Here is a 13,395-nt window from a genome sequence, read left to right on the forward strand (position 1 = left end):
CCTGTAAATTAATTTAAAAAATATCCATAGATACAAAACACGAAGAACATACACCGCAGACAACTTAGTAATTATTAAACCTTCCTTAAATGCAAAAATTGTCGAGTTTATAAGAAAATTTTTGGGATTTTTTTTCTAAGTTTCCCTCTACTCAAACGAAGTTGTCTATTATCAGCAAAGTTTTTTATCAAGCGTTCTAACAATGTCTTTTTTCATTGTTTACTATAATTACACAGTAAAAATGTACAACTAGAACATTTTGTAATTTTAAGTTAGGTTTTTTGGCAAGGTAAACAAAAATAACATTAATGCTTTAAACAAACAAATTAAATTCAAATTTTTAAATAGTGAAAAGTGCTAAAAATTTCTAAGAACTAAAAAAAGTAGAAAGTATATCGACGTAGGGTAAACATTCGAAATTTTGCGGTTAGAAGCGCAATTGTTGAAGAAAAAAATAAATAAATGCAAAACAAAAAACCTTTTTTGCAGCTTTATATTTTTTGATTAACACGTTTGTTACAGTAAGTTAATACTAAGTTTTTCGGGTGGCATTTGATTGGTGGGAAATGATCGCAGTTTGGAAATGAGCGGCTTCCAAAAAATAAATACTGAAGAATAATTATAAACAGTCAAATGAATTTATAACTTCAGTTACATAATAATTACTTTTCAAATATGATGAATACGTATACGAATGCGCATTATGTAACTAATAAAACTGTGTAATTAAAATAATAAAGCTCAAAGTACATAATTTATTGGCTAAACAGTTAAATTGACAGTTAATGAGGAAGTCCATTTAATGTAATTAAGCGCAGTTTCCGTTAGGGTTATATAATACTTTTGTATAAAAACGAGCGGCAGAATATTTTTTCACAACATTTTTTAGAATTGCCTTAGAAGTAGTTTGAACTAATAAAATGAAAGTGGTGCTGGTTAGTATTGTTTTTATGGATTATTGTTGTTATTTGATTTTTGATAGTTTAGAAAAAAAATAAACAAATTTACAATTATTCAAACAAAAAAGCTTTTTTAAGCTAGTAAGGAAAGTTTATTAAAGTTAATTTTTCTCGATTGTAAATAATATAAACAAGTCTTGTAAATGTAAACATTAACTTATTAATTGGTATTGTTTATTTAAATTTATTCTACATTATTAGATTACATGACAATTTAAATTTGAAGAGTTTAAATTCTATACTTTTTACTTTATAAATAACAATAAAAGTTCTCGACTTAAGTAAAAGGAGAATCATCAACTCAAAACTTTAAATTTTATTAACAATACAATGTTTCACTCGCTTGAACCTAATCAAACGAGATCATCAGTTGAATAAAATCTCTTAACATTTTCACATAATCATGCATATTTATTTGTTTAAGTTTTTAAATCAAAATCATAATATTATTGAGTAGCTTACCCTTATCAAAAATGAACATAAACTAACCTGATAACATTATGATTTTCCTAAATTGATAGGTTTAAACTATAAGTTTTATTTGGTTTTTTGTTTTAGTTTTTTATTACAAGTTTAGCCTAATGTCTTCTTGAAATATTTATGTATAAAAATTACAGATTTTTTTCAACTTATGATATCGTTTTATTAGGTTCAAGCGAGTGAAACATTGTATTGTTAATAAAATTTGAAAATTCAAATTTAGTTTAAGTTCTGACAATTCAAGTTTATTAAAGAATATAAAAAGGGCTTAAACTAAAAAATTATTATACATATTTATTTAGCTAACAGCGGAAGTAAGTCTATCTAATGCGATTATGATAGTAAGAGAGAATTAAAAATAAATCTAATAAAAGAAAGTATCTGACATTAAAAAATAATACTATAGTATAATACTTATTTTGTCTATATATCGAAAAATAGTCAATTTTTTTCAAAAAAAAAATGTATTGTAGGTATTAATTAGACCAAACAGCTGTTTTTTCCCCAAAAATATGTACTACTTTTTTGGTTGTGGCAATTTAAAACTGTTTTTAGAACATGAATTACTCAAATTTAAATAGTTGCGTATCCAATATATCATGTAAAAAAAGTTCAAGTTTATAAAAACAATTTCGGCTTTATAAAAAAGGTTAACAAGAATAATTTTACGTAGTTTTGAATTGAAATAATAAAATAAAACACAGTTTTTTTTTGACCATTGATAAATTAAAGATAGTTTTGTTTATAATGTTTTAATTAAATAATAAAAGGTAATTCATATTCAATCTGTTGTACTTCCTCTTTTAATAGTATGACAATTGAGTTTAGAAATTTTTGGTTAATAGCAACTTGAACAAGGCTTATTTAACTTTATACAAACTTAAAACTATAGATTATCTAGTTACAATCAAATTAAAACACTGTTATTAATATCATAGACTATTTAAACTCTACAAAAGTACTTAAAAACAAAAAATTTACTATACTGCAATATACAGATTTCCACCGTTTGTTTACTGCTAATTTCGACAATTGGCCAAGCAGCAAAAATAAGCCATCTCGGAAAACGTGATGCTGAAGAAATCGATCTCGGAAAACGTGAAGTCCTTGGAAAACGTGATGTCCTCGGAAAACGTGATGTCCTCGGAAAACGTGATGTCCTTGGAAAACGAGATGTCCTCGGAAAACGTGATGTCCTCGGAAAACGTGATGTCCTCGGAAAACGTGATGTCCTCGGAAAACGTGATGTTCTTGGAAAACGTGATGTCCTCGGAAAACGTGATGTTCTCGGAAAACGTGATGTTGAAGAAATCGATCTCGGAAAACGTGATGTCCGTGGAAAACGTGATGTCCTCGGAAAACGTGATGTCCTCGGAAAACGTGATGTCCTTGGAAAACGAGATGTCCTCGGAAAACGTGATGTCCTCGGAAAACGTGATGTCCTCGGAAAACGTGATATCCAAGGAAAACGTGATGTTCTTGGAAAACGTGATGTTCTCGGAAAACGTGATGTCCTCGGAAAACGTGATGTCCTTGGAAAACGCGATGTCCTCGGAAAACGTGATGTCCTCGGAAAACGTGATGTCCTCGGAAAACGTGATGCTGAAGAAATCGATCTTGGAAAACGTGATGTCCTTGGAAAACGTGATGTCCTTGGAAAAAGCGAAGTCCTCGGAAAACGAGATGTCCTCGGAAAACGTGATGTCCTCGGAAAACGTGATGTCCTTGGAAAACGTGATGTCCTCGGAAAACGTGATGTTCTCGGAAAACGTGATGTCCTCGGAAAACGTGATGTCCTCGGAAAACGTGATGTTCTCGGAAAACGTGATGTCGAAGAAATCGATCTTGGAAAACGTGCTGTCCTCGGAAAACGTGATGCTGAAGAAATCGATCTCGGAAAACGTGATGTCTTTGGAATACGTGATGTCCTTGGAAAACGCGATGTCCTCGGAAAACGTGATGTCCTCGGAAAACGTGATGTCCTTGGAAAACGTGATGTCCTCGGAAAACGTGATGTACTCGGAAAACGAGATGTCCTCGGAAAACGTAATGTCGAAGAAATCGATCTTGGAAAACGAGATTTCCTTGGAAAACGTGATGCTGAAGAAATCGATCTCGGAAAACGTGATATCCAAGGAAAACGTGATGTTCTTGGAAAACGTGATGTCCTCGGAAAACGAGATGTCCTCGGAAAACGTGATGTCCTCGGAAAACGTAATGTCGAAGAAATCGATCTTGGAAAACGTGATGTCCTCGGAAAACGTGATGCTGAAGAAATCGATCTCGGAAAACGTGATGTCCTTGGAAAACGTGATATCCTCGGAAAACGTGATGTCCTTGGAAAACGTGATGTTCTCGGAAAACGTGATGTCCTCGGAAAACGTGATGTTCTCGGAAAACGTGATGTCCTCGGAAAACGTGATGTCCTCGGAAAACGTGATGTCCTCGGAAAACGAGATGTCCTCGGAAAACGTGATGTCCTCGGAAAACGTGATGTTCTCGGAAAACGTGATGTCCTCGGAAAACGTGATGCTGAAGAAATCGATCTCGGAAAACGTGATGTCCTTGGAAAACGTGATGTCCTTGGAAAACGTGATGTCCTCGGAAAACGCGATGTCCTCGGAAAACGTGATGTCCTTGGAAAACATGATGTCCTCGGAAAACGTGATGTTCTCGGAAAACGTGATGTCCTCGGAAAACGTGATTTCCTCGGAAAACGAGATGTCCTTGGAAAACGTGATGTCCTCGGAAAACGTGATGTTCTCGGAAAACGTGATGTCCTCGGAAAACGTGATGCTGAAGAAATCGATCTCGGAAAACGTGATGTCCTTGGAAAACGTGATGTCCTTGGAAAACGTGATGTCCTCGGAAAACGCGATGTCCTCGGAAAACGTGATGTCCTTGGAAAACATGATGTCCTCGGAAAACGTGATGTTCTCGGAAAACGTGATGTCCTCGGAAAACGTGATTTCCTCGGAAAACGAGATGTCCTTGGAAAACGTGATGTCCTCGGAAAACGTGATGTCGAAGAAATCGATCTCGGAAAACGTGACGTCCTCGGAAAACGTGATGTCCTTGGAAAACGTGATGTCCTCGGAAAACGTGATGTCCTTGGAAAACGAGATGTCCTTGGAAAACGTGATGTCCACGGAAAACGTGATGTCCTCGGAAAACGTGATGTCCTTGGAAAACGCGATGTCCTTGGAAAACGCGATGTCCTCGGAAAACGTGATGTCCTCGGAAAACGTGATGCTGAAGAAATCGATCTCGGAAAGCGTGATGTCCTTGGAAAACGTGATGTCCTCGGAAAACGTGATGTCCTCGGAAAACGTGATGTCCTTGGAAAACGAGATGTCCTTGGAAAACGTGATGTCCACGGAAAACGTGATGTCCTCGGAAAACGTGATGTCCTTGGAAAACGAGATGTCCTCGGAAAACGTGATGTCCTCGGAAAACGTGATGTCCTCGGAAAACGTGATGTCCTCGGAAAACGTGATGTCCTCGGAAAACGAGATTTCCTCGGAAAACGTGATGTCCTCGGAAAACGTGATGTCCTCGGAAAACGTGATGTTCTCGCAAAACGTGATGTCCTCGGAAAACGTGATGCTGAAGAAATCGATCTCGGAAAACGTGATGTCCTTGGAAAACGTGATGTCCTTGGAAAACGTGATGTCCTTGGAAAACGCGATGTCCTTGGAAAACGTGATGTTCTCGGAAAACGCGATGTCCTCGGAAAACGTGATGTCCTCGGAAAACGAGATGTCCTTGGAAAACGTGATGTCCTCGGAAAACGTGATGCTGAAGAAATCGATCTCGGAAAACGTGACGTCCTTGGAAAACGTGATGTCCTTGGAAAACGCGATGTCCTCGGAAAACGTGATGTCCTTGGAAAACGTGATGTCGAAGAAATCGATCTCGGAAAACGTGATGTCCTTGGAAAACGTGATGTCCTCGGAAAACGTGATGTTCTCGGAAAACGTGATGTCGAAGAAATCGATCTTGGAAAACGTGATGTCGAAGAAATCGATCTCGGAAAACGTGATGTCCTTGGAAAACGTGATGTCGAAGAAATCGATCTCGGAAAACGTGATGTCCTCGGAAAACGAGATGTCCTTGGAAAACGTGATGTCCTCGGAAAACGTGATGTCGAAGAAATCGATCTCGGAAAACGTGATGTCCTCGGAAAACGTGATGCTGAAGAAATCGATCTCGGAAAGCGTGATGTCCTTGGAAAACGTGATGTCCTTGGAAAACGCGATGTCCTCGGAAAACGTGATGTCCTTGGAAAACGTGATGTCGATGAAATCGATCTCGGAAAACGTGATGTCCTTGGAAAACGTGATGTCCTCGGAAAACGTGATGTCCTCGGAAAACGTGATGTCGAAGAAATCGATCTTGGAAAACGTGATGTCGAAGAAATCGATCTCGGAAAACGTGATGTCCTTGGAAAACGTGATGTCGAAGAAATCGATCTCGGAAAACGTGATGTCCTTGGAAAACGTGATGTCCTCGGAAAACGCAATGTCTTCGGAAAACGTGATGTTCTCGGAAAACGTGATGTCCTCGGAAAACGTGATGCTGAAGAAATCGATCTCGGAAAACGTGATGTCCTTGGAAAACGTGATGTCCTTGGAAAACGTGATGTCCTTGGAAAACGCGATGTCCTCGGAAAACGTGATGTCCTCGGAAAACGTGATGTCCTCGGAAAACGTGATGTCCTCGGAAAACGTGATGTCGAAGAAATCGATCTCGGAAAACGTGATGTCCTTGGAAAACGTGATGTCCTCGGAAAACGCAATGTCTTCGGAAAACGTGATGTTCTCGGAAAACGTGATGTCCTCGGAAAACGTGATGCTGAAGAAATCGATCTCGGAAAACGTGATGTCCTTGGAAAACGTGATGTCCTTGGAAAACGTGATGTCCTTGGAAAACGCGATGTCCTTGGAAAACGTGATGTCCTCGGAAAACGTGATGTTCTCGGAAAACGTGATGTCCTCGGAAAACGAGATGTCCTTGGAAAACGTGACGTCCTCGGAAAACGTGATGCTGAAGAAATCGATCTCGGAAAGCGTGATGTCCTTGGAAAACGTAATGTCCTTGGAAAACGCGATGTCCTCGGAAAACGTGATGTCCTTGGAAAACGTGATGCTGAAGAAATCGATCTCGGAAAACGTGATGTCCTTGGAAAACGTGATGTCCTCGGAAAACGTGATGTCCTCGGAAAACGTGATGTCGAAGAAATCGATCTTGGAAAACGTGATGTCGAAGAAATCGATCTCGGAAAACGTGATGTCCTTGGAAAACGTGATGTCCTCGGAAAACGCGATGTCTTCGGAAAACGTGATGTCCTCGGAAAACGTGATGTTCTCGGAAAACGTGATGTTGAAGAAATCGATCTCGGAAAACGTGATGTCCTCGGAAAACGTGATGTCCTCGGAAAACGCGATGTCTTCGGAAAACGTGATGTCCTCGGAAAACGTGATGTCCTCGGAAAACGTAACGTCCTCGGATAAAGTGATGTCCTCGGAAAACGTAACGTCCTCGGATAAAGTCACACCGAAGAAGTCTCATAAATTACAATAAAAGTTCTCTTATTTCTATTTCAAAATTAAAATAGCACATATATTTGTATTCATATTTTTATATAATTTATATCATATATATATATACTGCTATTATAAGCTTTATGCAAAGATAGGACTTAAAACTTTATCTTTATTTCTTCTTAAAGATATTAATTTGTATCTGTGCAGTATTACCTAATATGGTTTTTAAAACTCCAGGTCCCCTAGACCAAACTTGTTTAGCGCTTTTTTTGTCGTCAATAAACAATTTTTAAATTGTATTTTAAACTCTTAATAAACTAACTTAAAGTTGAGTAAATACCAAACTGTTTCTATTTTTAAGTTAGTTTAATCAAAACAATCTATTTCACTCTTTACATACATAAAACACTTTTGTTATTTTCTCATAATTTTTATAATAAACTTTAAATTATTTTACAGTACTAGGAAACGCTACCGGTTTTATTAATTACCTCATATGACGTTATAAATATTTTCTAGTATATTACTTTTAATTAGCTTGATTATAAGTAAGCAAAATGGCAAGTTGTTAGTTTTTAGAGAGTACAAGTTAGAGTATAGGCAAGTAGTAATATAAACTAAATGTTTACCATACTAGTATATAGACATGTGTTTATATTTTTTTTAACATTTTGTTTTTGTAATTTTATTAAGTATTTTGAACTAAACATTTACAAAAAGAAAATAATTATAAACAATAAAGTAATAATGATCATGAGTAAATTTTTGTACTAATGATAATTCCTTTTTCTTTTAACTAGTAATGTTAACAATATAAACAGTTTTGTTTGTTTTCCTTTTAGAGTTTATAAAGGTTTGTAGAGTAAGTGTTATTTACATCAATTAAGTGAGTGTAAGCAACATCTGTTAGAAAAACTGGCCTATGAGTCATAAAAAATTGCCTAGCCTAGTGCATGAAACGGTGAGGATTTTAATAATTGCCTATTGTTAAACTGCAATTTGTTATCTGTTGTTTAATTGTTAGTCAACCTCTTATTTTGTTAATAACTTAGTTGGTAAAGTTTTTTACATAAGTAGAACGGCCCGCAAATGTCAACGACAAACAATTATAGTCCGTTTGTTCTCCATCTGTCTCGCCGGCTAGAAATATTTTTTAATGATTATTGATAAATCAAATAAGTTTAAACTTGCTTAACGATAAAATGGATAAATTTGAAACAATACATATGCAAAAAATATATATTGGTATGATATGCAAGGAAGGTACACACATTCTAACAAATCAATCTACACGCTTTTTTTGATCATTAGAGTAAAGAGAAAAAGTGCAAATTATTTCTATGATTTCCATTTAATATTATCAAACACATATAACAACGAAAAATTGTTTACAAAGTTTTTTAGCGTATACGAATTACAATTGTGAAAACACTAGTTACTCGGATTATTGCTTTTGATGGTTTACTTGCTGACTTTTCAAGGTTTATTTAAAATACACACGTTTTGTTTCTGTAAAAAAGGATATTGCTCTTCACAACTTATTGGATTCGGATCCAGATCAACTTTTAAAATTCAAGATGCGGCCGGACAAACAAAATATTTAAACTATATTTAGTTTGTAAATATATGCAATAGCTCTTAAATGTGAAGTATTTTATATTCTGAGAAAGCAAATCAGTCAACTTCATATTAAATTTATATGAATTCTTAGATAACAAAAAAAATTTACTTTGAAATTTACTATATTTATTAAGTATCGTCAGTATGAAACTTAAAATTCGCTTTAGAATTAACTGTAACTTCAAAAATATTTCTCAAAACTTATTAAAATGGTTAATTAAGGCTTAGAGGTTGAAGTCATTGCATGAGCCTCCAAATATATTGTCTTCTGTCTTCCACTCCACACACAGGACCCATGTCCCTTCCTTGTGGTTGCTGGGCAGTTTCTTGGCTTTCATGGTAGTTGTACACGCGGTTTCCATGGTAGTCGTCTATGTGGTTGTCATAGGAAAACCTGGCTTGATATTTGTTATTGGGTTTCTCCTGGTTTTGAAAATAGTTCCTTGACCAGTGTTGGTTTTCCTCTGCTGCTCTTTCAGCTTGAACTAGGCTGTCATTTGACGTTGTTATTTGACTGTCGTTTGAAGTAATACTTTGACTGTCATTTGAAGTAGTACTTTGACTGTCACTTGAAGTAATACTTTGACTGTCACTTGAAGTAATACTTTGACTGTCATTTGAAGTTGTTCTTTGAGTGTAATTTGATTTAGTTCTTTGACTGTCATTTGAGACTGTACTTTGGCTTTTTATTGAGATTTTTTCCTTTTCAAGTCGACGTTTTAGTGCATTTCTATTAAATGTAATAAAAAACTAGCTTAAAAGAACTTTTTTATATGATTTTACTAAGCATTTTGTATTACGTGAAACAGTTTTTTTATTGTTAATTAGTAAATTCAAAAATATATGTTTAAACAAAAACTGTTTTTTCCAAATTCAAGCAACTTGCATATAAATATTCATGTGAAAACAACAACCAACCTTTTATTTGTACGATGGCAGAAAAAACAGATCGAAAAGATGACAAGCAGCAGTAAAACGCAACTGTACGCAAAATGATGCCACCACTTTAGTTCTAAATATGTTTCAAATGTTATTATTAACCACAAGTAAATGTTCTCAATAAGGTTTTAAATATCACTTTTTAACAATTTTACGTTAGGTTATAGGTTTAATGGTTTAGGTTTTCATTATCGTGTTAGTTTAAAACAGACTGGTACTGGTAGTAAATTTCAAAGTTAGATTTATAGATTAAAAAAGTTTGTTTTCAAATGGCTTTGCGAGTTCATGATTTAAGGAAAAACAAAAAATTATTTGTAATCTTGTGAGCTTTTTTCGATGCTTCATATAAAACTTTTTTTTAGGATTTAAAACTTGCTAAATTATTATACTTACATTAACTTATATTGACTTATTGGTTTTAAATGTCTTAACGTATCTAAACATAAAAAAAAACTTACAGAAATACAATTAAAAATAAACCAAGTAACTAAACTTTTATAAGATTTTAAAATTACAGGTTTTATTTTAATATTTCTTTAAACTTTACTTTTTTATTACAAAACTTACTTTTTGTTGATTACTTTGCATTAGTATAAAGAAAAACAGTTATCAAACAAAAATAATTCAAGATATTTAATTCGTAAAATAATGTTTATTAGTTGAAGTACTTATATGTTAATTATAATATAGTAATAATTTATGTTGAAAAGTTTCACTTTTTTAAATAAAAGGACAAGCTATGCCTAAACCAAAAGGTATACATTACTAAGGAACAAACACTTATAAAATGTTTCAAGCTTGTAGTCGCATACAGTAACCTTGTGCCAATGTAAGCACTTATCTTAAGAATCTTTGATTTACTTTTTACTGAAGGCCATGTAATTCAGCTTTTTCTATTGTTTACTATATCTTAAAATCAAAACAGTTGTTAGTTAGTTTCAGCTATATTCATCTATAGTTGTATTAAACAAAAATGTAAGCTCACTGGAATCTACCGGTCTGCAGTGGTGTTCGCTCATGTAGGAGGAGTTCAGGTACCAGGATCTCCTGTGGCACTTTTCACCTTTCTCCTCACAGGTACCGCAAAAACTTTCTGTTGAAATTTTTTTATTTTTTGCAACAGCATTAGTGCTGACTTAAGTAGTAAACTTTTGTAAATAAAATTTAAAAATATATGTTTTGTTACATGTAATACTTGTTATTTTATTGAAAATCGTTTAGTTCTTAAAAGGCTTTCAGTTTAAAAAATCAAGTTTTATTTTTAAACATCAAAGTTTTGCTAGGGTTTGAATAAAGATAAATAGACGTTTATCTGGTAAAAGTCAGTGTTAAAATAGATAAATTTTTAAAACTCATTACCTAAAAAATCATGTTTTGCTTCAAAAACTTCTTAATAAAAGCAAATGGCAAACGAGCAACCTCAAAGTTTAAAGGCTTGGCTTAAACTAGTGATCTACCATTTCTGGCTAATCCTTGGTAAGATCCGAATCGGGTTGGGTCTTAACTTTAAAAATGAGTCCGTATCCAATAATTTGAAAAGAATGATACTCGTTCTTTTTCCTCAGAAGCAAAACTTTTATATTTCAAATAAATCAAGAAAAGACACAAGTATCTAACAGGTCGGCATTGCTAGTATTTGTACAAATTATAATTGGTATTTACTTACAAACTTTATGAATAATTTTTCACTTGTTTAGAAAATATCAAAAAAGATAATGAGAAAGCTTAAAATAATGTTCTACCTTGCACTTTATTGACATATACTTTACATTGTGAATCAAAAAAAAGTACTAATTGAATCATAGGAATTTATATTTCTTTTTTACATTACATATAAATATTTATATTTTTAAATTATGAACTGGTTTAAATTTATTTGTCTGTGAATTTAATTACCTTAAATTGTGTATATTTTTTTCAATAAATTATAAAATAATGGAAAACATCTCTATATTGTGAGCTAGATGTTTAAGCATTTAGTACAAACGGGCTTGAATCGTTCGACGTAGACTTTTGCGAGCGGTTTTAGTTTTGTAAAACTACTAAAAAAAGTAATGGCTAATGTTAAAGCTCTACTATGGAAAACAATGGATAAAAAAGTAAGATTTAGCAACTAATTTTTATTATAGTACAAAGCGTTTCATGCACCATACTAGGGGTAGCTGTCTAAATTGCACGAGCGTACAAATTTGCACAAGGGAACAAAATTGCACGAGTGCACAAAAGTGCATGAAGATACTTATGCACTAGGGGATAAAATTGCACGAGAACACTTTTGCACGAAGGGTCACTTATGCACGAAGACACTTTTGCACGAGCAGACAATTTTGCACGGACTAATTTCTTTCTCTTCTTTTTTTATTAATTTTATTATTATTTTGTTTACTCTCACTGTTACCCCTTACCCTTAACCTCGGTCGGTAAGTTTTTTTATTTTTATTTTTTTACTTTAACTGTTACCCCTAGCCCTTACCCTCAGTCGGTAGCATTTTCAGTTTTTATTAATTTTTTTTTTCTGTTTATTTTTTTTTACTCTCGTGCAAAAATGTAACTCGAGCAATTTTGTTCCCTCGTGCAATTTTCTGCCCTCGTGCAAATTTGGCTTCGTGAAATTTTGTTCTCGTGCAATTAGTCCCCTCGAGAAATTTAGTAACCTCGTGCAATTTTATCTTTTTGTAATATAGACCCGTTCCCCCATACTAGTGTTCGGCAGCCTTTTATAACTCCTAAGTCAATTTTCCTAGTAAACTTTGCATGCAGGCCGTAGTTGTTTATAGTGGTATACTAATTAAAATGACTACTACTTTAAAACAAAAACTTGATAAAAAAGTAATAAAAAGTTACTGGTAATACTAACTATCAATATATATGCCTAATTGTAATTTTTTATTACAAAACCTTAATACTTATTTGTTATAAAAGAGTTCGATTTTATGACAGAAGTACATCCAGGGCCGCATATTTATGCTTTGCGGGCCACAGCTTTCCAACTCCTGCACTAGGCAATAAGAAAAAACAATTAAACTTCCAAAAAAAAGCAGTTTAATATAAATTTTCAATATTTACGTTACTAATTAAAAAAAACCGTAAAATCATAAATAGTATAAAGACTAATGTACTTATGATCTTTGTGTACTAGTTGTAATAATTATCTTTGTTTATGAATTGTAAGTGTTTAAAAAAAATACTCAAAAAACTTTTAAAATTTACAAAAATAAACTATTTAAAATTGTGTACTTGATAACTACTATGAAAATAAATTTTTATTTAAAAACTTCGTTATTAGATTTAAAACTTAATAAGTTATAAACATGACAGCAAACTATGAGTTTAAATACTAAGAAAAAACTCCCGACCCTGACCTATCATATGAAACACTGTGTATTTTAATGACTCTAAGTGTAAAATCATAATTTTTAATCTTTATAACTATACTGAAACAGAGTTTTTAATTTGTCATTGATCCCAAACTATAAAAATGTACAATGAAATTATTGTTATTGTTAAATTCTAATTTAGTTTAAAAATATATTATTATTCGGTAGATCACTTGTCTTAACCTCTCGAACATATTTTTCAAGCTTTAAATTAAATCGAACATAATTTTTTTCCAATGAAAATGTTTTACAAATTTACCAGGGGCTAATTCTTCCTTGACTGTGACGCAATAATGATCCGGCCCAGCATTGGAAAGTTCTCCAGTTTTTTTCGGATGAATTCTCAAGCACTTTTGGTTCGAAGCACACGCGCCGCATTCCTCCGGGTAGTCAGCTGCAAAATTTGTCAAGGTTTGCGGACTGCTTTAAATTTATCATCAAGAAAAAGTTAAATAAATTCATTACACAAAAAGT

This window comes from Thalia democratica, chromosome 2 (assembly GCF_965202585.1).
Source record: "Thalia democratica chromosome 2, ktThaDemo2.hap1.1, whole genome shotgun sequence".
NCBI lineage: Eukaryota > Metazoa > Chordata > Thaliacea > Salpida > Salpidae > Thalia > Thalia democratica.